Source organism: Prionailurus bengalensis, chromosome C1 (assembly GCF_016509475.1).
Source record: "Prionailurus bengalensis isolate Pbe53 chromosome C1, Fcat_Pben_1.1_paternal_pri, whole genome shotgun sequence".
NCBI lineage: Eukaryota > Metazoa > Chordata > Mammalia > Carnivora > Felidae > Prionailurus > Prionailurus bengalensis.
The window spans coordinates 71,241,336-71,263,782 of NC_057345.1; the positions used below are offsets into that span (position 1 = coordinate 71,241,336).

At 42.0% G+C, this 22,447-nt stretch overlaps 1 protein-coding gene across 1 annotated transcript in view; it reads left to right on the forward strand.

The window, feature by feature from the left end:
• The first annotated feature begins 501 nt into the window (after positions 1–501).
• DNASE2B (deoxyribonuclease 2 beta) overlaps positions 502–22,447 on the forward strand; it is a 75,307-nt gene continuing 53,361 nt past the window's right edge. The window contains exon 1 of the mRNA XM_043575436.1: positions 502–610. The gene's annotated coding sequence lies outside the window, so the exon portion shown is untranslated. The remainder of the gene's footprint in view (positions 611–22,447) is intronic.

Here is a 22,447-nt window from a genome sequence, read left to right on the forward strand (position 1 = left end):
GGGGGCATTGTAAGCGGCTGGAAAAGCATGTGAAGGGCACAGAGCTGTGAAGGGAACAGCATATTGGGGAATGGCTTTAGCCCTGCAGTTTCACAGCTGCAGAGAGGGTGTGTGGGGATGGGAATGGGGAAGGTGGTAGGAGATGGGAAAAGACAGGTATGTGGGGCCATCCTGTACAGGGCCTGGTGTGTGTAATCTGGGAGTATAAATATAATTCTGTGAGTTGCCAGAAATCATGGAACCACTCATGAAGGGTCTAATGGTTTATCAGGAAAGCAATGACTGAGCCAGCAAGAGTAATGATGTCCTGAACCCAAGAAACACAAGAATGATTATGGTCCTGAGAGAGGTAAACTGAGATCTGGGCCTCTGAGGGAAGAGAGGGCCATGGTTCTAGCAAGCTCACTGGGGCCCGCCCCTGGGAGTCTGAGTAAGTGAGCCCGGTCACACACTCTTGCATGTTCCGCCATGACAAATGTCCGGATTTGTGTTTTGCAGTTCCATGGAGAATGGGAGGCCACCAGACCCTGCAGACTGGGCTGTGATGGATGTCGTCAACTATTTCCGAACAGCAGGATTTGAGGAGCAAGCTAGTGCTTTTCAGGAGCAGGTAAGTTGGTCTAGAGAGACACAAATGAACACGGTTACCTGTTCCCCACAGTGGGCACAGGGAATGAGGGGGGAGAGGACCAGTGAGCAGTGAGGGATCTGTGAGTCTGTGCGTGTCCTCCACATCACACACTGATCATACCAGACCCTAAGATACTGAGGAGGGTGGGGAAGGGCAGAAGGAAAGTGACAAGCTAATGATTCCTTCCTGCCAGAGGAAGCCCCAAGCCCTGGGACATAGTCACAGCTGCAGGAAGGAGGGCTAAAGCTCATTTACATCTGCATCCTCTGAAAGATGGGACAGCCCTCCCTTCAACACAGACACCCTGGAAAGGAGAAGACAGAAAAGAAAGGAAAATGAGGGATGGATCTGACTAGAGACATGCAGCACCATGTACTACTGGCCTCAGCACCAACTGAGCTAGTAAGCCCCCTCCAGTTTGCTTTCTGGGTGCTTAGCAAGGTAGAGGGGAAAGAGTACGGATTTAGAGTTAAACTCTGCGTGACCTTGGGCAAGTTACTGTATCTCTCTGAGTCTTGCTTTCATGTCCACAACATGCGGCCATCAATGCCTCACTCAATAGGGTAGTGGTGTAAAGATTAAAGGACTGTGTATGCACAGGGCCTGGGGTAGGCCCTGCACAATGTTTTTGCCCCCAGATTGTTAATTCTCTTCTCTCAGGTCCAGGGTTGGTATTGGAAAGAGGGAAAGAGAAGCAGGGCCCCTCTCCATTGTCTGCATGATTTCGGACTCCATTTTTAAGGCTGTGCCAGCTCTGTAGGGATGATGCTCAAAGGGCCTTGACCATGAGGAAGCAAATTGAGGGGGCATGTTTGGTCTACACCAGACCAGCCCTGCAGGGAAACAGAGATCCTATCTCCCAATCAGTGAAGGATGCAGTTTTCTAAGCATTAAATTTACTTTTTAAGTATTGTAATATAATTGATAGAATTATAAGTTGAAGAATGTGTCTGGCTGCTTTTTCCATATCTGTTTAGCCATCTCTTATTCTCTACACTGGGTTTGGGTAGGTAAACTTTTCTAATATATTAATATATAAATCTCTAAATCTCCTTCAATATTTTTTTCAAACCTGATCTCTGTCTCTCCCTCTTTCTCTCTTAATCTCTGTCTCTTTCTCTATTCTCCTCCCTCCCTCCTTTCTCTCTACATATGTATATGTGTGTGTGTGTGTGTGTGTGTGTGTTTGTATGTGTGTCTATTTGTTGTTGTCATTAATTTGGAAAATTTGCCAAAATAGCTGCTTAAATCACTTCACACTCATCAGAATAGCTAAAATTAGAAAGATCAATAAATTTAAATGTTCATGAGGATGTAGAACAAACACATTCTCCTACAGTGTTGGTGGCGGTGTAAAATACTCAGACATCTACCCCATGATCCAGCAGTTTCATTCCTGAGAATTTACACAAGGGAAATGAAAGCATATGTGCATAAGAGATTTGTACAAAACTGTTCTCAGTAGCTTTATTCATAACTGTCCCAACCTGGAAGCCTAACTGTCCATCAGTAGGAGAATGTAGTATAGTCACACAACGGAATACCACCCACTAACACAAACTAACTACTACTAATGTAGAGCAGTTTGGATGAGTCTCAAAGGATCACACTGAGTAAGAGAGCCCTCACACAGGAGTTCATACTGAAGAGTGCCTATCTTAGTCCATTTGGGATGCTATAACGAAAATACTAGAAACTGGTGGCATAAACAACAAACATTCATTTCCCATGGTTCTAGAGGTTGGGGATTCCAAGATCAAGGAGACTGCAGACTGGGTGTCTAATGAGGGCCCTCTTCCTAGCCAGCTGTCGTTTAGCTGTGTCCTTGGATGGAGGAAGGGATGAGAGAGCTCTCTGGGGCTCGTTTTGTGAGGACACTAATCCTTATAATCACATCTCAAGGGCCCTACGTCCTAACACTATTACCAATTACCTTTACTACCCCCTGGAGATGAGGTTTCAACATATGATTTGGGAGACACACAAACATTCAGACCGTCACAATTCCATTTAGATAAAGATTGAGAACAGGAAAATGCATCATTGATAGCAAGAATTAAAACAGTGGTTGCCTCTGGATAGGTGGGAGTGGAGAATGACTAGAAAGCGGCACAAAGGAACTTTCTGGATGATGATAGCATTTCGTGTCTTGATGAGGGTTTGGATTATACATATACGCATCTGTAGATGCACTGCATATGCACAGGTTTATGATGTTTCAGATTTGTGTGTTACATAGCGTCTACCTTTTACTTCAAAATCAAAAGAACTATATAACAAAATTAAACAATTTGGAATATGCAAGCTGAAATATTTAGAGAAATATACTGATGCATGCAACTTACTTTGAAATGCATCAAATATGTATTGACAGTTGGATAGAGGAATGAGTAGATGGACAGACATTATAAAGCAAGTATAGAAAATGTTAATTGTAGAGTCTTGGTGATGGTCATAAGGGTTTTCACTATATAAGTTCTTACAACTTCATGTTTGAAAATTTTTATAATAAAATTGTGGGGGAGAATAGCTCAGGTTGAAAAGCGAAGGCTGATTGGCTGGAACATATTTTATTTTCGGTTTTAATGGAGTGATATCCATTTGTGTCATTACAGTTGAATAACTCCCTTCTAAAATTAAATTTAAACAATATTGTGAAAGGTTAACCAAAAAAAGGACTTAGCTAAAAGGTCTCTTGGCCAAATTCCCAGCTTCCCAAAAGTGTTTTTCAGATTGCACTTTTACTCAGACTCCTCGGAGGCAGATGTCCCAGACTGGGGGCAGAGGGGGGTGTCCTTTGGGCCTTCCAGATTCTGTGCAGGACCTGAGAATGGAGCTGGCCAGCTCTGAGTTTGGCCCAGGAGCAGGCCCTTTCTCCCAAGGATGACATCACTGTGGTACCAGCAACACCGGGAGGCAAAAGGGAACAAATTCTCCCAAAGCATTTCATTCAGAAGTCCTTCAAGGGGGAAAGGGCATCATCTTGCTACTGTGCTGAACCCAACTCAGGAGCCTGAGAAATGGTCTAGAAGCTCGAGTTCCTTCATTCTCATGGAAGGGTGGTTGGAAAGAGTCTGCCTTGAATTATTCTCTGGAAGTAATCCCCGTCTTCCTCCTGCGTGTAATTATCGTCATCTTCCCTCCTGTCATTAAAGGAGGTAGAAGAAGGGAAAGGAAGGAATCACTGGTCAGGCCCCGCTGATAAGACAAGTAGCTGCTGTGATTTCCATGAGAACTGAGGATCAGGATCCTTTACTATGTTAGCCTGCCTCTTCCATCATCATGCCTCAGAAGGATTCATGTTGAGGCACCTGGGTGGCTCAGTCAGTTGAGCGTCTGACTTTGACTCAGGTCATGATCTTATAGTTCATGGGTTGAAGCCCTGCATCAGGCTCTGTGCTGACAACTCAGAGCATGGAGCCTGCTTTGGATTCTGTGTCTCCCTCTCTCTCTGCCCCTCCCCCACTTGGACTCTCTCTCTCTCTCTCTCTCTCTCTCTCTCTCTCAAAAATAAATAAGCATTACAAAATAAAAAATAAAAAGAAGAAGAAGAAGCATTCATGTTTCACCTCCAAGGATCTTCCTGCAGTGAACCTCAAAAGTCAGCAGTCACTCTCCAAGTTCATCCTAGATGGGAAGACTGAGACCACCCCCAGCCCAAACACATGTCCCTTCCAGGTACATCTTCCAGGTCTCAGCAGCTAAGAAACAATAAGAAGCACCACAGTGTGAAATCTCCTGGGGGAAAGCTTTTCTGCCATTGGACAGTAGCAGGACAGGACTGGAGAGTACCCTCTAAACCACTTTGGAAAGAGCAAGTCTGGAAAGGATAGTACAGTTGTCAATAATGTGGGGAGCTTAGTTTCATGGCTGACTGTTATGGACTGAATGTCTGTGCCCCTCCCAAAACTCGTATGTTGAAACCCTAACTCCCAATGTGATGGTATTAGGAGGGCTTTGGGAAATAATCAGATTTAGATGAGGTCATGAGCATAGGGCCCTCGTGATGGGATGAGTGCCCTGGAAAGAAGATACCAGAAAGCTTGCTTGTCTCTCTCTGCCATGTGAGGGTACAGCAAGAGGATACCACCTGGCAGCCAGGAAGAGGACCTCACCAAGAACCTGCCCATGCTGGCACTGTGAGCACTCCCGGCCTCCAGAACTGTGATCAGAACTTAGCGCTGGCTAAAATAGTGACATTGATGCCAGACATGTCCACCTTCAGCTGGGCTGACTTTCAGATATCCATCTTCGTGATATGGTCTCACAGTACCATACTGGATATTCTGTTGCTGTAGCAACCAGACACAGATGTGGCTTTCTAGTAGCATGCCTCCTTGGAAGATGTCAGGCCATTGAGTAAGGTTTGTCCAAAGGGCAGAAATGGTGTCCCATGTTCCTGGGGTATGAAGCATCTGGTTAAGCTGGTGATTTTTGCATGACTGCCTTTTCCCTGTGCAGACACATTGCGCTGCCACATGACAATGGTTTCCATTAAGTTTCCTTCTGGTACAGTGATCTCTATCAAGTTTTCTCCTGTAAAATTGTTTTGACCCTTCTGCGTAAGCCACAACTGTAAGCCAAAAGAACTGTCCGGAGGGAAGGTCTAAGCCCCTGCCTAGCCCCTTGCCCCACCCAGGATGACCCAGTGTCAATAGTGTATGTGTGTTTCAGGTTGTTTACTGTTCTGGTCAGTCCCCTTTAAGACCAGTGATATCACTCACTCTTCCTTGGTTCACTGGCCCCATTAACATAGTGTTCCAGAGGGTTCACTGACCTGTAAGAACAGCAGGCAGTGGGAGTCCTTAGTGGAGGACACAGTGATGACAACTCTGTCAGTGCTCTCTTTCCTATGGACACCATGGTGTGGTGACTATTTTCCCAGGTGTCTTCTGGCAGACAGATCTCTCATGCTGTGGTGAAGAGTGTTAGTTAGAGTCATGACTCCAAGTTTCTTTTCTCCTGATTGATATTGATCACTGGAGGATCCTGAAGAGTCTGCCCTTTCTAGGACACAGGTTTCTATAAAGTGAATGTTGATGTAAACAAGCAGAATATTGCTCAAGCTGCTGCGTTAATAGTCAGGTATTAGTTTAGAACTGGCCTTGATGAAGCATGCTTTCAATGCACAGCACAGAGCACAAAACCACTTGAGATATTGGGTATACAGTGTTGAATTTTGGTGACTAGATGATATGGCACTTGCCCTTAGATACAAGTTGCCTGGTTTTCAAGAGTCAAAGGTACTTATGAAGTTAAAGGACTTTTACTTTCCTAGCATTAGTTTTTAAGAGAACCCTCTGACTAATCTTACTCAAAAGCATCTCCGCTTCCCTCACAGAACATTTGGGATAAGGTTTACTCTGTCAGACTCTGAAGGCTAAATGAGCACCATTCTCCGGTATGAAGCCATTTCTACTGAGAGTGCTTTTAGTTGCCATTTAAGGAATTCTGGCAGTCCGGTTCATCACCACTCAGACTGGACCCTAATGTGGGTCACAGCCAGCTCTGCCGCTCGTCATGTAGTCACTACACCTCTGTGTCTTTGTCTGACTCACATAGTCACATTATATATGAAGGAGTTGGAAGACAGCAGTCTGCCACTCAATCAGTGTCCTATAATTCATATTGTTCAGGTTCCTCAAGCTTACAAGTGAGTAACATCGGTGATTCTGTTTCTAGAACAATATGTATCACTGAGATTTTTTTTTCCTCAGAGTATCATAACAATGGAATGTGCAATTCATGGTGACAAATTAATTTTACTCTATTATCTCCTCACTGTCCCCAAACCACATGACTAAGAGCAGTATTTTACTCTGAAATGCCCAACTGGTTGTTTAAACCATTCATTTGGAATGCATTTCTTTTCAGATGGCTATTTGCTAACTTTCTGAAGCCACTGACTTAACAAATATGAATACAAATTCTCACTGCTACAAATTGCCAAATAACATTATTTCCAAATGGAGCAGTCAAGTAGGGAGACCAATCAGAGCAACTCTGAGCATAGTGGCTGAAGTCATTGCCAGATGGATTTCAACTGTAGTGATTCTGGTGGATATTTCTAACTAGACCCAGGACCAATCTAGGTTTTGGGAAGCTTTTTACAATTTTAAGAGCCCTCCTTGTGGAGAAAAATCAGGAAATATGAATACACAATTACTAAGGCAAAAGTTAAGCTTCACTAGCTCCATGGTACATTCAGCTCTGAGTTAGATTAGTTAAGTCCCCACAAATTAGAAATCACTTTTATTACTTGTTAAGCTTTTTATAATACCAACTACTGAAAATATTTAAGGTGCTTTGACACCTTAAATTTCTTTACAGTTGGAGGCTCCTGAAATGCTTAAAATATTTTATAACATAATCAACAGAGGAAGTGGCAACTCAGATTCTGCCACTGTGTCCTTCCAGTCCACGAATATTTGGGAAATAGTTAAAAAGTCAGTGGATGATGCTAACAATAAGAAATAGTCAAGAGAATTGAAAGCAAAACTGATAAGGAATAAACCATTTGAATTTTTGATTGAAATAGAATATATTTCTATAAACCCAAAATCCCAAATGGTTGTTTAAGTCATTTATTTGAAATGAGACCAGTTATAAGACATTATCACATAGCCAGGTACATTCATGGTGCTTCTTTGTCTCATTCACTTGTTCAGTTGTTTCAATAGTTATTGTAGCTTTTTCTAAGGCTTATTAAAATAAATATAAAACTGTTGAAGTAATTAGTGCTCATCATTACAAGTATTATTTTACTTTAACAAACCACCTGAAATGATTGTAGGTGTGGGAATCATTTGAAGGAAGCACAGAATATTCCTGGCAGGGGAAGATCAAATACAAAGGCATGAGGACACGAGAAAAGTATGATTTATCTTGAGAATTCCAAGTACCTTGTAGTTAGAGGTGTGGAGCAGGGAACATCAAGGGATAAGCCTGAAAGATAAACAAAGGTCCAGGGTACAGACAATCTGGTTTGCCTGGCAGACGGAAGACTTCACCTGAAAGGCACTGGGAAACCATGGAAAGATATTAAGTGGGAAGCAAGTGCCAGGATGAGATTTGTGTTTCTGAAAGATCAGTCTGGTGGCAATGTGGAATGTGGCTTGGAGGACAACTAGATGGAAGGTGGGAAAGCTGGCTGTAATAATTCCACTGGGGAAAGGAAAAGATGGCTTCGAAAATATGGGAAGATGGCCAGAAAAATTTAGTGGATCATTGGCAATAGAGGATGAAGATTTGTCCCATCTCTGTTCTCTGCTGTAACCCAAGACCGAGCTCACTGCCCACAGATGGCAAAGAACGGGACTTGGGTGACTGCCAAGTTTCCAGATTGGGTGGGTTGTAAAGTGGTGCCATTAACTAGGATGTTTGTGGGAGGTAAGTTGTAAAAGGGCTAAAATGAGCACAGTTTGGGACACATTAAATCTGAAGGCCTGTAGTACCTCCAGGTGGACATATCTAGCAGATGGTTCAAGGGAAGAGTAAGACCTAGGGGCAGAGATATGAGGTCATCAACAGTCATAAGAAGGATGAGAATGAGAGAGGCATATAGAAGGGGGGGGGGAGAAAAAGGTCAAGGTCAGCACCCTGGGGAACACCAAGGTTTTTAATTGTTGGGACAAAAAAGGCAACTATGAAAAGCAACTGAGAAAGAAGTCAGGGAGGTGAGGAGAGAACCAGTAATGAGGGGTTGTACAGAAACCAGTGAAGGAGGAAGTTTTAAGAAAAATGAAATGATTGACAAGGTCAAATTCCTCAAAAAGGTGAAGCCCCAGTGGAGTCTGCGAATGATGGTGGGGTTTCAGTGGAGTTGGGGGCGGGGGAGTATTGGTGACTATTGAGGTGGAGGACCCTTTCCTCCAAGCTGAGGAATGAACAGGAGATAGGCAAGTGGAGGGAGAACCAGTAGGTGGGGGTAGGGGTGATGGCGGTATATAGACATGAGAGCTCTTTTCAGAGAGAGGAGACACTCAAACTTATTTACATGCAGGAAAGTAGCCAAAAGAATTAGACAGGTTAAAATTCAATGAAATTGAGGACAGTTAAATAAAGCAAACTCCCCGAGGATAAGGAAAAGGATGGGATCAAAGAGTATGGAAAGGCAAGGATAGGAGAAATTGGAACCCTCATGTATTGCTGGTGGGAATATAAAATTATGCGGCCGCTGTAGAAAAGTTTGGTAGTTTTTCAAAAAGTTAAGCATAGAATTACCATATGGCTCAATAATTCCCCACAAAGAATTGAAAAGAGGGACTCAAATAGATACTTGTACACAAATATTCACTGCAGTATTATTCACAACAACCAAAAGGTGGAAACCACCCAGGTGTCTATGAACAGATGAATGGATAAACAAAATGTGGTATATACATACAACAGAATATTATTCAGCCATAAAAAGGAATGAAGTTCTGGCACATGCCACAATATGGATGAACCTTGACAACACTCTCCTAAGTGAAGTAAACCAATTAAATATTGTATGATTCCATTTATATGAAATATCTAAGACAGGCAAATTATTCATAGAGACACAAAGCAACTTAGAGGCTATTAAGGACCGGGGGCAGGGGGAGTTACTGCTTAATAGAGCTTCTGTTTGGGGTGATGGAAGAGTTTAGAAAATAGATGGTGGCGATGATCTCACTACATTGTAAATACATTCATGCCACTAAATTGTACACTTAAAAACAGTTCATTAAAATGGCCGACTTGCTGTTATATATATTTTACCATAATAAGATATAATGTCGGCCATAATATACATGGTTCATTTCATTCAGTTTGGTCGATAAAATATTCAGATATTTTATTTTGTTGTTTTAAAAAGAATATGAAGGGATTAATTCTGAGCAAGACAGGGATATCTTCCCCTGTCCTTCCTGTTCTTCCTCTATCCTTCCTGTGCTCCAGGGACATAGGTGACGATGTATACCGATCTAGCTAAGATGGCCCTTGTCCCCAGGGACAGTAAGGGAGTTCCTGACAGTCTCTATTTCCTTTGCTAAACAAGAGGCAAGCTCCTGTGCTTGGAGTGGACAGGATGGGGAGAGGTTTAGTAAGGAACTAGAGGAAAGCAGTGACCGTTAAGAGCGACCACCATGGGGAATGGGAGAGAGATCTGATTGAGGATACCCAGAACTATTGAGGACTTTTACTGACCCAGCTGAGACCGGCACAGTGCCCACATCTAATGTTTCATCTTCACAGCATCTTGATTTTTTTTTCCCAGCTGCACCAGGTATAGGAGTCAGAGAAGCTGGATTGCTACACTGCTTCTGGATGGGGTGCTTGTGGCATGGGCACAGTGGGTGGCTAATAGCCTAAGAGAGCAGTTTGAGAGGGCATATAAAAGAATGGTTCCCAGTGCCAACCGGGGGGTGCAGACTTGATACAAAGAAAGAGCCTGAAGGAGACTCATAACCTTGGAAAAAGTGGATTTGAAATGTGAAAGTGGGTGTAATGAGAGTGAGGAGTGAGAGATAGAATTTTAGATTTTTAAGTGTTGCAGGATTTTGTAGTCTTCTGGTTAGTGACATTATAGAAGGTTCTAGAAGTAAAGGTGAAGTTGTAGAAGTGGTGTATTCTACTAACTGCTGTCCCAAGTAGATGAAAACATGTGTCATGGCATAATTATAGAATTTTGTTTCTTTAAAAAAATTTTTTTAATGTTTATTCATTTTTTTGAGAGACAGAGAGCTCACGCACGTATACGCACATGAGTAGGGGAGGAGCAGAGAGAGAGAGGGAGACATAGGATCTGAAGCAGGCTCCAGGCACTGAGCTGTCAGCCCAGAGCCCAATGTGGGGCCTGAACCCACAAACCTCAAGGTCATGACCTGAGGCAAAGTCGGAGGCTTAACCGACTGAGCCACCCAGGCACCCCGACTAGAAGTTTGTTTCTTATTCATGTAAATAGTCCAAGGTGGTCTTGGGAGTGTTCTCCTTCACTATAATTCAAGAACCCAGGTTGATGGAGGCTCTGTCATCTTCAGCAAGATCAGGATCATCCAGGCATTGACATCCAGTTGGCATAAAGGTAAGGTGCAAGGAGGGGCACACGTAGGCGGTTTTATGGGCCAGGTGCACATAGAAACACATCATTGTTTCATCTGTCATTGGCCAGAGCGTGGTCACATGGTCATACCACATTGCAAGGAAATCTTGAGAAATGTGTAGTTGTGTGTCCTGGAAAAAAGAGCCACCAACAGGCCTTGCTACACTTGAGCCTCGAAGTCATTTTTTAAAGCATTTCCTGTTGTGATGCTGCTACTTAGTTTTGTTTTTAAGTCCAGAGATAAGTTTCAAAAAGGCTAACTTTAAAAGATAGCTGAAGTGAAGAAGCCTTATCTGACCATACATGGGAAGCCTTCACTTCTAATTCTGTTCCTTGTATCTATTCTGGGTTTTGTTTTGTTTTGTTTTAAATCTAGGCAGACATCTCTGTAACCCAGTTTCCTCAGTTGATGAAGTGAGTTTCATTCTTTTTCCTTCATCAGAAATGTGTACAAGATTTTTTTTTGTAATAGAGCCCCTTTATCACCCACTTTGTGCCAGCAGCAAATATTAAATAACACAGAGATACCCATTAAGTCACTGAAGGCATGAGCCCTCACAATGAGCCAAAATGGATTTTGTGTCTGATTTAAGGTCAAGACCCGTTTTGGTTCTGACTATTACTTTAACAAATAAGGGAGACTTCTTTCTGAGCCACATAAACAGTTTTTTGTTTTGTTTTGTTTTGTTTTTCCTGTAGACAAGCTGCTTAGTGTTGGTTTCTTAAACTAGGTGAAGTCTTCCTAATATGTATATTATCCATCTCAAATTTTCCACCAATAGGAATGCAAGGCAAGCACAGCATCAGCTGGGAGTCATTGGCTGATAATATTGAGCTCATAGTCACTCCCCCACATTGAGCTGCAGGATCAGGGCCGATGGAGAGGGTGGAATTGTAGAGGACACCAAAGAGGAATTTCTTCCCCAGAGGAGAGTTTGTCCCAACAACCATGTGATGAGATTCAAACGGTCTTGGTGTAGACTTGAGTAGTTCACCATATTCCTTTCCAAAATTATATGGAAATTCTTCTGAAAACAAACTCTGTGTCTTAGAAAGGAAAGGTCTTTTAAAGAAACATGGTGAATTACTACAAAGTACTAGGAGTGCCTCAAAATGCTTCCCCGTCTGATATTAAGAAGGCTTACCACCAGTTAGCTCTTCAGGTACATCCAGACAAGAACCCAAAAAACAGGGAGGAAGCTGAAGAGAAATTCAAACAAGTAGCAGAAGCCTATGCGGTCTTGTCTGATGCCAAGAAACCCAACAACTATGACAAGTCCAGAGGAAACCTCATCAAAATGGAAGATAAAGGGGACTTCAGCAGGGACAAAAACTGTTTGAAAGAGGAACCAGGGTTTGAGAGGCCACACTGTGGCTTTCAAAATGTCTTTGAAGACAAAGACCACTTCTCATGGGACTATTTTTCCACTGGTCATATGGGTAGGGCCAGAAGATTCCACTCCTCCTTCTTTGATGTGATCCCCATACTGGACACAGGATTTTCCACGTTTGTATCCCTGGGCTCCAGAACAAGTCCCCCTTCCTCTGAAACATTTTTACCCTTTGTAAGCAGTGGAATGGGAAACTTCAGACTGGTCACCACTTGTAGCCAGATAGTGAATGGCAAGAGAGTTGTTACAAAGAAAGTTCTAGAAAATGTGAGGGGGAAGACCGAAGTGGAAAAAGAAAACCTATTTCATCAGATTCCTCCACGTCATTGGTAAGGAGTCTGTGCTTTGTTCTTTCACAGGGAGACTTTCCTATAAGGCTGGTGAGTCTGATGCGTATCAAAGACAGAGTTGGAATCTGAGAGTGTGTTAAACAGAATGGACAGAAACCAGCTTAGTGCAAACCCCTCATTTCACAGAGGAAAGAAATAATGGGCCAGATGTTAATGCAAGATACTAGGAAGCAGCAGAGTTTGGCTTCTAGCCGGTCTTCTGGTCTAAACTGAGCTTTCATTTCCTCTCCACCGTATAGGGGGTGGAGATCACCACCACAAATACGGCTTTCTGAGTTAGTTGCAGGGTCTCACCATCATAAAGCCCATTGACTTCTCTTTGACTTATTCCTTGTCCTTCCTTGCTATTAACCGGTTTGCCTCTTGCTTGACGGCCACTCTTTTTCTCTTCCTAGCCTCTTTCTCTTTTCTCTTCCCACCTCATCTTTCTTCCCATACATTTCCAACGGACCATATCACAATTAGGCTCAACTGAAAAAGCTACCAAGGTGTAGATTAGTGTTCGCAGAGAGAAAGAGTGAACAGTAAATGGGTTAAGATTTTTTTATATACTTTTTTTAATAGCTAGCATTTATTGAGTACTCTGTAGGTATCAGGCATTCTGCTTCACGTATATTATTGCAGTAATCCTTTCAGCAGTGAAATACAGTAGCTACTTTCCCTCCATCATATAGATAAGGAAATGAGGCTTAGAGAGATTAACTTGCCCAGCCCCACCTAATAAGCAATAAAATAATGTCTTACTCTAAAACACATGCTTATCTACTGAGCTGTAACATCTAAGGAGCCTACTCATTTATTTTTAGATCAAGGGTCTTGCCCTCATTGGAAATTTACACCGATCATCTCTAAGCCTTACTTCCATGCAAGAGTACTTGCTTGAGCTTCTTAAGTATGCAGACATTTTTTTTGCATGAATATTATTGCCCAACAGGTACTTGGTTACTCTTTCAGGAAGACAGAAGCAATGTACAAAGCTTCACTGAAAGTGACAAATGATTATCCCTTAACACAGGAATGTAAACAGGATCCCAAAATGTGAATTATCTCTTTGTTTTGACTTTAATCATGATGTATATGCAAAATCATGTATATGCAAAATCATGTTTTTTAATGTTTATTTATTTAACTGGATCTGGTCACACTCCAACCCCTTCATTTATACTAATAAACAAACTGGGGTATAGGAGTTGCTTGTGGAAAATTACTGGTGGAGTCTGCATCAGAAACTCTGTCTTCCAGTTTCCAATCTCATGCTCATTCTAGTACACCATGCTGACTGGCAAAATTCGGATTTCATTTGCATCCCAGTCTTTTATAGAAGTTATGTAACAAATGATTTGCTTCCTTAATCAAGGAACTTTTCTGTGTTTGCAATTTTTATGAGACAAAATTTTTTATGTAGTCTTTGAGCTTTTTTAATCTTACCGAATTTTCTGAAGTTGAACAGGAATATGCCTGCATCCCTCTGGCAACGGGTAGCATTCAGGCAGGGAGCACGCTTCCAGAAAGGAAGCAGTAGATGGATTTGGAATTGGAACACATCCTGTTTCTCTCAAAGCCTTTGCATTTCCACTTGGTAGTCATTGAAAATCTCCCATATGTCAGGCACTGTGCTAGGTGCCTTCCATGAATGATTTATTTCTAATCTCTAGAATCCTTCAGGGGCTTATTTCCATTTTACAAGTGAGGAAACCGGGGCTCAGGGAAGACAAGTCCTTTACTTTACCAAAGGTCACACAATAAGTTGCGGAGACAGGGTTTGGACAACAGTTTGCTTGACCTGGAAGCTCATGTTCCCATGATGTCGTGTTCCACTGCCGTTCATTTGAGCTGCTGTAGTCATGGCTTAAGAGGAAGGTTTTGTTGTATGTATGAGTTAGATTCATTTCAAATTTTTAAAATGAGGATTGCCAGATGGAGCTTTCTTTTACCGTTGCTAGTGTGAGGTGAACTTCAGTGTGGCTACTGAACAAAGGGAAAATCAAATTGGAGCATGAAACTTGATTTTCTATTTTGTCTTAAATAAAATCCAAATTTCAGCATCTTTCACAGACATACTTGGCTTCTGACAGAAATGCTGAGTTGTAGAAGGAGTTTTTTGCCAGCAAAGATAAAAAAAAAAAATTCACTTTCAGTTAGTCGAGGAAGTTTTCTTGTGTAGAAATGAAAGCAGTGTCATCTCTTCCTGAGGCCTGTTTAAAACATGTACAAAGTTAAGTATGAGCATTTGCTCATACTTTGTTGTCATTTAACAACAAAGGAAAGTTGGAGAGCAGGAAGGGCTTTGCTGGTTTATACAGCATTCCAAGCGAATCAGTGTTCATCTCCGTCAATCTAAGATAGACTTCGAGCTTTGAAGGAACCTGTGATTCAGATTCCTGTGACCTCACAGAGCCTTCAGAACTGCTACTGTGGTTTCCGCATGTCAAAAGCTCTTCTGCAAACTCTTATGCTTACGGGTTTTACTGAGGGGGCAGTCTTTGGGCTTGCTAGCTGCTTAAGGAGAAGAAAATACTTGAGGGTTAGCGTCCATTCCTATGTCCTCATCTAATTTTTCACTCTTGCCCTGTCAACTAACTGCTTTATGCACCATGTTTTTGAATAGTTGTCTCTCACAAATTAATGTGAGATCTTTTTTTCCTAGTAATCGGCAAAATAAAGGTTTTCAGAGTTCAAAAACACCACAGAGCGGTTATAAGTAATTCCTTGTCCTTCTGCTCTGGTTCATGGTAGGTGGTTGACAAATGACATGAGGACCATGGGTCTGTTGAGGAGTAATGACAAGCGATTGTCTAACTTATAGCTCAGGAAGCATTTGCGAGAATAGTATCTCATGGAATCCTGTCAGAAACCCCAAATCCCCACGTTGCCAACCAAGGAGACAGAGGAGGAAGGGATTTACCGGTCACAAAGTGAGTGTTTCGTCAGCCCACTAGCCCAGTGCTGTTTCTCCACACACAGAGATGTACAAAGCACATGTTCTTCACAGTCTGGCAAAACACAAGGGAATTTGGAGTTCTAGGGATCAGTGTAGGAAGGAGTCACAGTTTTGTAGAGTTACAGTTATACACCATGTCCCCTTGTCTGTCCATCAGTGGGAGAGGTGGGTACAGACATGTCAGGGCTTACCTAACATGCACACTTGGTCCATCTCTTGGGTCCAGGTCCCCTAAGAGCCAGCTCACTTGTCCCCACAATAAAAAGTAACAATAATAAGGTGGCATTCAGCATCCTTCTCAGTGATCTCTTTCCAAAAGTTCCAAACCATTTTCTGTATTTGGGATCCTCATGTCTTTGATGGGAAACCTGTTTGTATTTCACCTCCAAGCTTTGTGGTCTCCAGGGCACTCTGGTTGGGTACCTCAAGGGTGTGGGAAGTGGACTCCGAGAGAACAGGGGCAGAGCCCTGTCCCTCGCTACCTTATTTGGGATCTTGAGGATCCACTGAGAGGAAGTATGGTAGGACCTGCAACACAAGAGGTTGGTTTCCGGGTTGAGGCAGGATTGTTCTTCTTTTAAAGGACAGGAAAGAAGTTCACCGAAAGTATATCATTTTTCCATTGTCCATTGTTGTGAGTAACAAGATTCCAGAAAACCTAGGACTCTATGGCCCCATTGGTTCATCTATACCACACATATTTACTTGCAAGTGTCAAGCGAAACAGAAAGGAGTTATGGAAAAAACATTGGCTTTGGCTGTAGGCAGATGAGTTCAAATCCTGTTACCTTTGCCTAACTTCTTGATCTTCACACCTTGCTCCTTGTGTTTGCCTGTAAAATTATGATAATCCCTGCCCGTCCTAATTTATAGTTGTTTTAGGAAATTAAGTACACAGAAATTCCGCATAAACTTTAATATATTTTATAAAAGGAAAGTGTCATTATCTTTCAGAAACAATATCTTTGATCCCTACCAAGTATACATACCAACTCCGCCATCATTTTTTTAAGATGCAACTTTAGCAATGTGGTCTTGACAACCAGATCAGCTATGGATTGCATTTAATCCAAAAATAAAAGTGGAAGATGGAACATAAAAATAGAGGCGTCCATTTTTTCCATTTGGCATAAATAAAAAAGTAATGTTTTTAGCTTGGAGACAATCAATACGTCTTTTCTTTTGAACTTTGGATTTGGACTTACATGTTGCTTTCATCCTTTGCTTCCATTGTAGGAAATTGATGGAAAATCCCTGCTATTGATGACAAGAAATGACGTGTTGACAGGACTTCAGTTAAAACTGGGGCCTGCGCTGAAAATCTACGAGTATCATGTTAAACCTCTGCAGACAAAACATTTAAAGAACCACTCTTCATAGTACAGTCAAGTTGGGGTCTTAGACCTCAAAAAATACATAATGACATAATTTAGTTTCATGTGATGAAACTTTGTAAACAGAATACATACATGTGTATATGTAAAGAATTTCAGTCAAATGAAACGTTATCCTATTGGATAGACTAGGCAATCCATCGGCTGACCTGAATTCAGCCAGGAGGAGCAAGGATAACTTATAGACAGGATGGTTTTCCTGGTGGATCTTGTCAAATTGAGTGATCTTTGACACGATTAGACACCCCTCCCCACCAAAGGGATTTTCTTCACAAATTGCTTTCCCAGAATCCTTGAAAAAGGATTGAATTGAATGATCTTTTGGTTACAGATGTAGGGAGATTAAAAACAAGAACACTTGGGGGAAGGGGAGAAAAGAAAGATTGCTGTCTCCCTTGAATTCCTCTGCTCCTTAGAGCTTGTGTTATTTGGATGGAATTGCCGACACCCTTTTTTATAGAGGGTCCTCCACTTGACCTTATTAAGGTTTCACTGGGATATACTGCGATGTTTGAGACGATCGTGCGTCATGGCCCCTACAGGAGCAGAACCTCTGAAAAAGAGAAACTCTGTTGTGTCTTCGGGATGTCCCTCCATCTTCAGCTTCTTTCATAGGGGTAACGGTATTTTCTGCATAGATTTACTTTCAAATTGGCTCTTTGTTTCCGAAGAAGAAAACATTTTTTCACTTTATGGTTTGTATTTATACGAATTTGTTTCTGAAGGAATTTGCCAAGAGTTATAGATCAAAAAGCCTTGTTACTAGTACAGAGTATTTTTATATATATTCCTTCATGATGGTGTAATATTTTTTTAATTGCTCTGATGCTCTGTTGGATTCTTGGTTTGAGTACTTGTTTTTAAGAACTTGAAAAAGTGGGCTTGCTACATCTCTGTTCAAAGAGACATTGGTTCAAATCTCTGTGTGTCAATGCCTTGTTGAACTGGTGCTTTGTGGTCACAATAAAGCATTGCTTCGGTTTATTCCCAGTGTATGTTTGATCTTCTCTGTTTGGTTGCCTCTTCAGTTGGGATTAAGGATTAAGGTCATTCCTTAAAACCATGGAAAGAAAGTTAAGCCTAAAAAAAAAAAAAAGCAACTTTGGATATATAAAACATTTAGATTTGTTTGTGGGTTTACCTTCTTTATGAACTACATTGTCCAAATAGGCCTTGTTCCTTCTCTTACCCCCATCCAACAACCAATTTTAGGTGTCATTTTAGCCAAAGTTTTTTTTTTTTCTGTAGGCCACTGAGGGTCATGATTTTCTGGAAATTTGGATGAAAGCCATGTACTTTCCCTCCAGACCAAAGCTCATATTCCCACATATAAAACTTTGCAGAGTTGATGGACTCCCTGAAGTTCTGTCTTCCCCCTCCTCAAGTTGAGGGCCACTATTTTAGATAGTGTTATAATTCAGTCCCCTGCAAAGATCATTTCTGTAAAGACCAGAAAGTCTGAAGATGAGCGTGAAAAGAAAACAAAAACAAAAACACGGGAAGTGGTATAATGGGTGGGGTTCAAAATGCCTTCCAAATTAATTGTTATGGAGTTTATGGAGTGTCTGAAATTTAAATTATGCTTTGTTTTGCATAAGTGGGAGAAGGGGCTGCAAAAGAGACATTTTCCATCCCCACATTCTCACAGTCTACAAAGCATGTAAAACTAAAAGGCAGAACTTAGTTAAGTATTATGAGGAGTGGTAGTGATAAAAAGTGAGAGGTGCACCTGCTGGAGACCCAGGTGGGAAGGAAGGAACATGGGATCCAATAGATAGAAGATGCGATGAAGAACTGAATTAACCTCCCTGCAGGAATTTCCCACAAGTGAAATAGTAATGACGTTTGAACCCTCTCTGCCTCAAAGGGATAGCATGCAAATGTCCCAGCCATGCTTCTGTGTATCCACCTGATACCTTATGTATGCGTCTAGAAAAGATTTGGCTGTGAGTAATAAAACAAAAACTGTCTCATATCGGACAAAGGGCTAGTAGCCAAAATCTATAAAGAGCTCACCAAACTCCACACCCGAAAAACAAATAATCTACTGAAGAAATGGGCAGAAGACATCAACAGACAATTTAATAAAGAAGACATCCAGATGGCCAACAGGCACATGAAAAGATGCTCAATGTCGCTTCTCATCAGGGAAATACAAATCAAAACCACATTCAGATACCACCTCACGCCAGTCAGAGTGGCTAAAATGAACAAATCAGGAGACTATAGATGCTGGCGAGGATGTGGAGAAACGGGAACCCTCTTGCACTGTTGGTGGGAATGCAAACTGGTGCAGCTGCTCTGGAAAACAGTGTGGAGGTTCCTCAAAAAATTAAAAATAGATCTACCCTATGACCCAGCAATAGCACTGCTAGGAATTTACCCAAGGGATACAGGAGTGCTGATGCATAGGGGCACTTGTACCCCAATGTTTATAGCAGCACTTTCAATAGTCAAATTATGGAAAGAGCCTAAATTGTCCATCAACTGATGAATGGATAAAGAAATTGTGGTTTATATACACAATGGAATACTACATGGCAATGAGAGAGAATGAAATTTGGCCTTTTGTAGGGACGTGGATGGAACTGGAGAGTGTTATGCTAAGTGAAATAAGTCATACAGGGAAAGACAGATACCATATGTTTTCACTCTTATGTGGATCCTGAGCAACTTAACAGAAGACCATGGGGGAGGGGAAGGAAAAAAAAAAAGAGGTTAGAGAAGGAGGAAGCCAAAACATAAGAGACTCTTAAAAACTGAGAACAAACTGAGGGTTGATGGGGGGTGGGAGGGAGGGAAGGGTGGATGATGGGTATTGAGGAGAGTACCTGTTGGGATGAGCACTGGGTGTTGTATGGAAACCAATTTGACAATAAATTTCATATTTAAATAAGTAAATAAATAAAATTATACCAATGGGGGGAAAAAAACTGTCTCCCCACTCTCACCCCCACATTGCCAGGTAATGTAAACAAGACAGAAGGTTGTATCTTCTCTTCATTTAAATGTACAGCCAGGGGGACCAGAGATGATACAGCCCTCTATGATGTCAGACATTCTTCCTACCTTTTTGTTCCATCATGCATGCTGTTTATTCCCAGAATCCTTTCATGGCCCAAGATGGCTGCTTCAGCTCCCCCCATCACCACTTGACTTCCAACCAGCAGGAAGAAGAAAAGGGAAAGGAAGACACCTTCTCCCTTTAAGGAACTTCCAAGAAATTGTACATATTACTTCCTCTTCCATCTTGCTGTCCAAAATTCAGCCACAGTGTCATACCTAAGCTGGAAGAGAGGCTTGAGATACTCTTAGAGCCCATGGGCCCAACTAAAACTCAAAAGTGCCATTATCCTACCACTATGGGAAAAGGAATATTAAAGGACAATGTCCTATCACCACTGTCAGCTGGCAGTTGAATACTTTGAGCAAATGAAAGTATGTCTTTAGTTGTATTTTTCTCTAGATTTGAACTTGGGATTACACTCCATGCAGTCTTTGGATGCTTTTATCACAGTCGCCTTGTTCACTAACCCCAACCTAACTCAACTAAGCTTTCGACCTGGACTGCTCTATAAATGCTTGTCATGAAGAAAAAAAAAAAAAGGGAAAGGAAAATATCTTAATTGAAAAGCAAACTGAAAAGAATCAATTCATTTCTTAGCCCTCTGTTGACAGCTTTCAGGCAAAATTAGGAAATTAGTCTGCCTCTCTTACACCCAGAATAAAGGCCTACAACGGGCTGGCCTAAGTGCCTTGGCAATAACTGAGGGTGCTTTCTCCCCACCCCCCGATTCACGGAAAGGAAGTGTTATCAAAACAAGGCCATAGGGAGAGGCTGGAAGTACTTGAAATTCAGCAGGTAGGCAGCCTTTGTCTCCAAACAGCTGTAAAACCAGAAACGGCTGATTCCTTTCCGATCACACCAGATTTCTGTTAATGTGATCCAGGTCTGCAGCTAGGAGCAAACACACACACACACACACACACACACACACGTGGGGAAGCACTTCATGAGCGTAAATGGGAATGAGAGTGCCTTGATGCCAAATATGTTTTATGTGAGAATTGTTTGATGTGGAATTTGATTATTCTCAACCAGAGGGGCAGACAGGATATCAGAATCATGAAGGATTTAAAAAAAAAATAATTGCCACTCCACCTCTCCTCCCCACCCCGCATTTGAGCCTCCGGTTCAGACTCTACAAAGGACTATAATGAATTGATTTAAAGGCAAGGTCACAAACTGGTCTCTTTTCAGTGGAATCTAAGCTGACATGTTGTCCTTTGGCTAGTGCAGTATGTTTGTGTTCTTACAACTACATCTGCAGTCTTCTAGGTGAGCCTGAAAACTCCAATTTATTACAATCTTTTTAATTCCCTAATACCTTGCAGCCAGCAACTGCACACTTTTACATTGTCATTACAAGGTATATGAAATTTAGACCCCTGATGTAAAGCAAAGAACACACAGAGAGCCTCCTCAGAGTAAATTAATTCAGGAACTAGAGCTTATAAGTAGATTTGGTTGAAAAGAAAACAAGGTGGCACACACTGAGCTGGAATGTGCAGCAGCTTTGAGCATCATTTTTGATACTTAATGGACATGGTGACTATTGAATAATCTTCATATTCAGAGACCAGTTGGTGGCAGTCTCCTCGTTCTATCCTCAATAAGTACCCTATGAGAACATGGATTTTGTCTCTCTAAGCTTAGCATACACGGTCAGGGGCACATGCTATCCTTGTGTTGCATTAGAGAAATAGATCTTTGAAGGAATTTAATTTGGAAAAGTCTAATGACCCTCAGTTGCCCAACCACTCCTATATTTGGAAGCCAAATGCAAAGAGTACTTACTGGTGGTGACCCATCTGCCTTTGACGGTCATTGCAAATGGGATCTGCAGGGGTCAGGCCTGGGCACAGAGCCATTAAGTGTTTTTTGTAATGACTTGGAAGATGAAGTTAAATGTTCAAAGAGCAGACTGCTGTAGGACAGATATGCTTCTTATGAGAAAACTTGTTAATTCTGCTTCTAAACCAGGAACAGAAGCCACAGGAAGGAAAGAGAGAGCAATGGGTACAGTAATGAGCAGCTCGTTAGCTTCATGCTGTAGCTCCATAGGCAATTAAGTGGTTTGGGTACCATTGCTGGCCAGTGGTGGCCGTTCTACATAGAGAGAAAGAGAGTAAAACGATCACATCTCATTCTTTGGTGACTGCGGCCGTGTTGTATCTTTTCGAACCTCAAGAAAAGAGTTGCATCTTGCCTAGCCCTGGGGCAGAATAATGGAGGACCCTGTCAATAAAAGCAAGAGAAGTCTTTGACTACCCACCAGAACATACCTAGGTTGATGTCTCTTTACCGCAGTTGTGCAGGGTTTTCCTGTCCACCATTATCTTCAGGGAGAAATCCTGAAAGCTGGAGGTGCCAGGCAATCTCCAAATGGAAAATGTGCCAGACTTCCACAGAAGAGGTGCCTGGGCAGAGCTACTACCTTTATCATAGCAGAGGTGGGAAAGAGGTCAGTGAATTAAGGTGTAAATAATACTGATGCCCTTGGTAGCTGTGGAGCAGGCCATGGCCTGGGGAAGCCAGACCTATAAACAACAAAATAAGGGAACGTATGCCACAAGATAGAATATGCTATCATCTAAGCATCTGAGATCA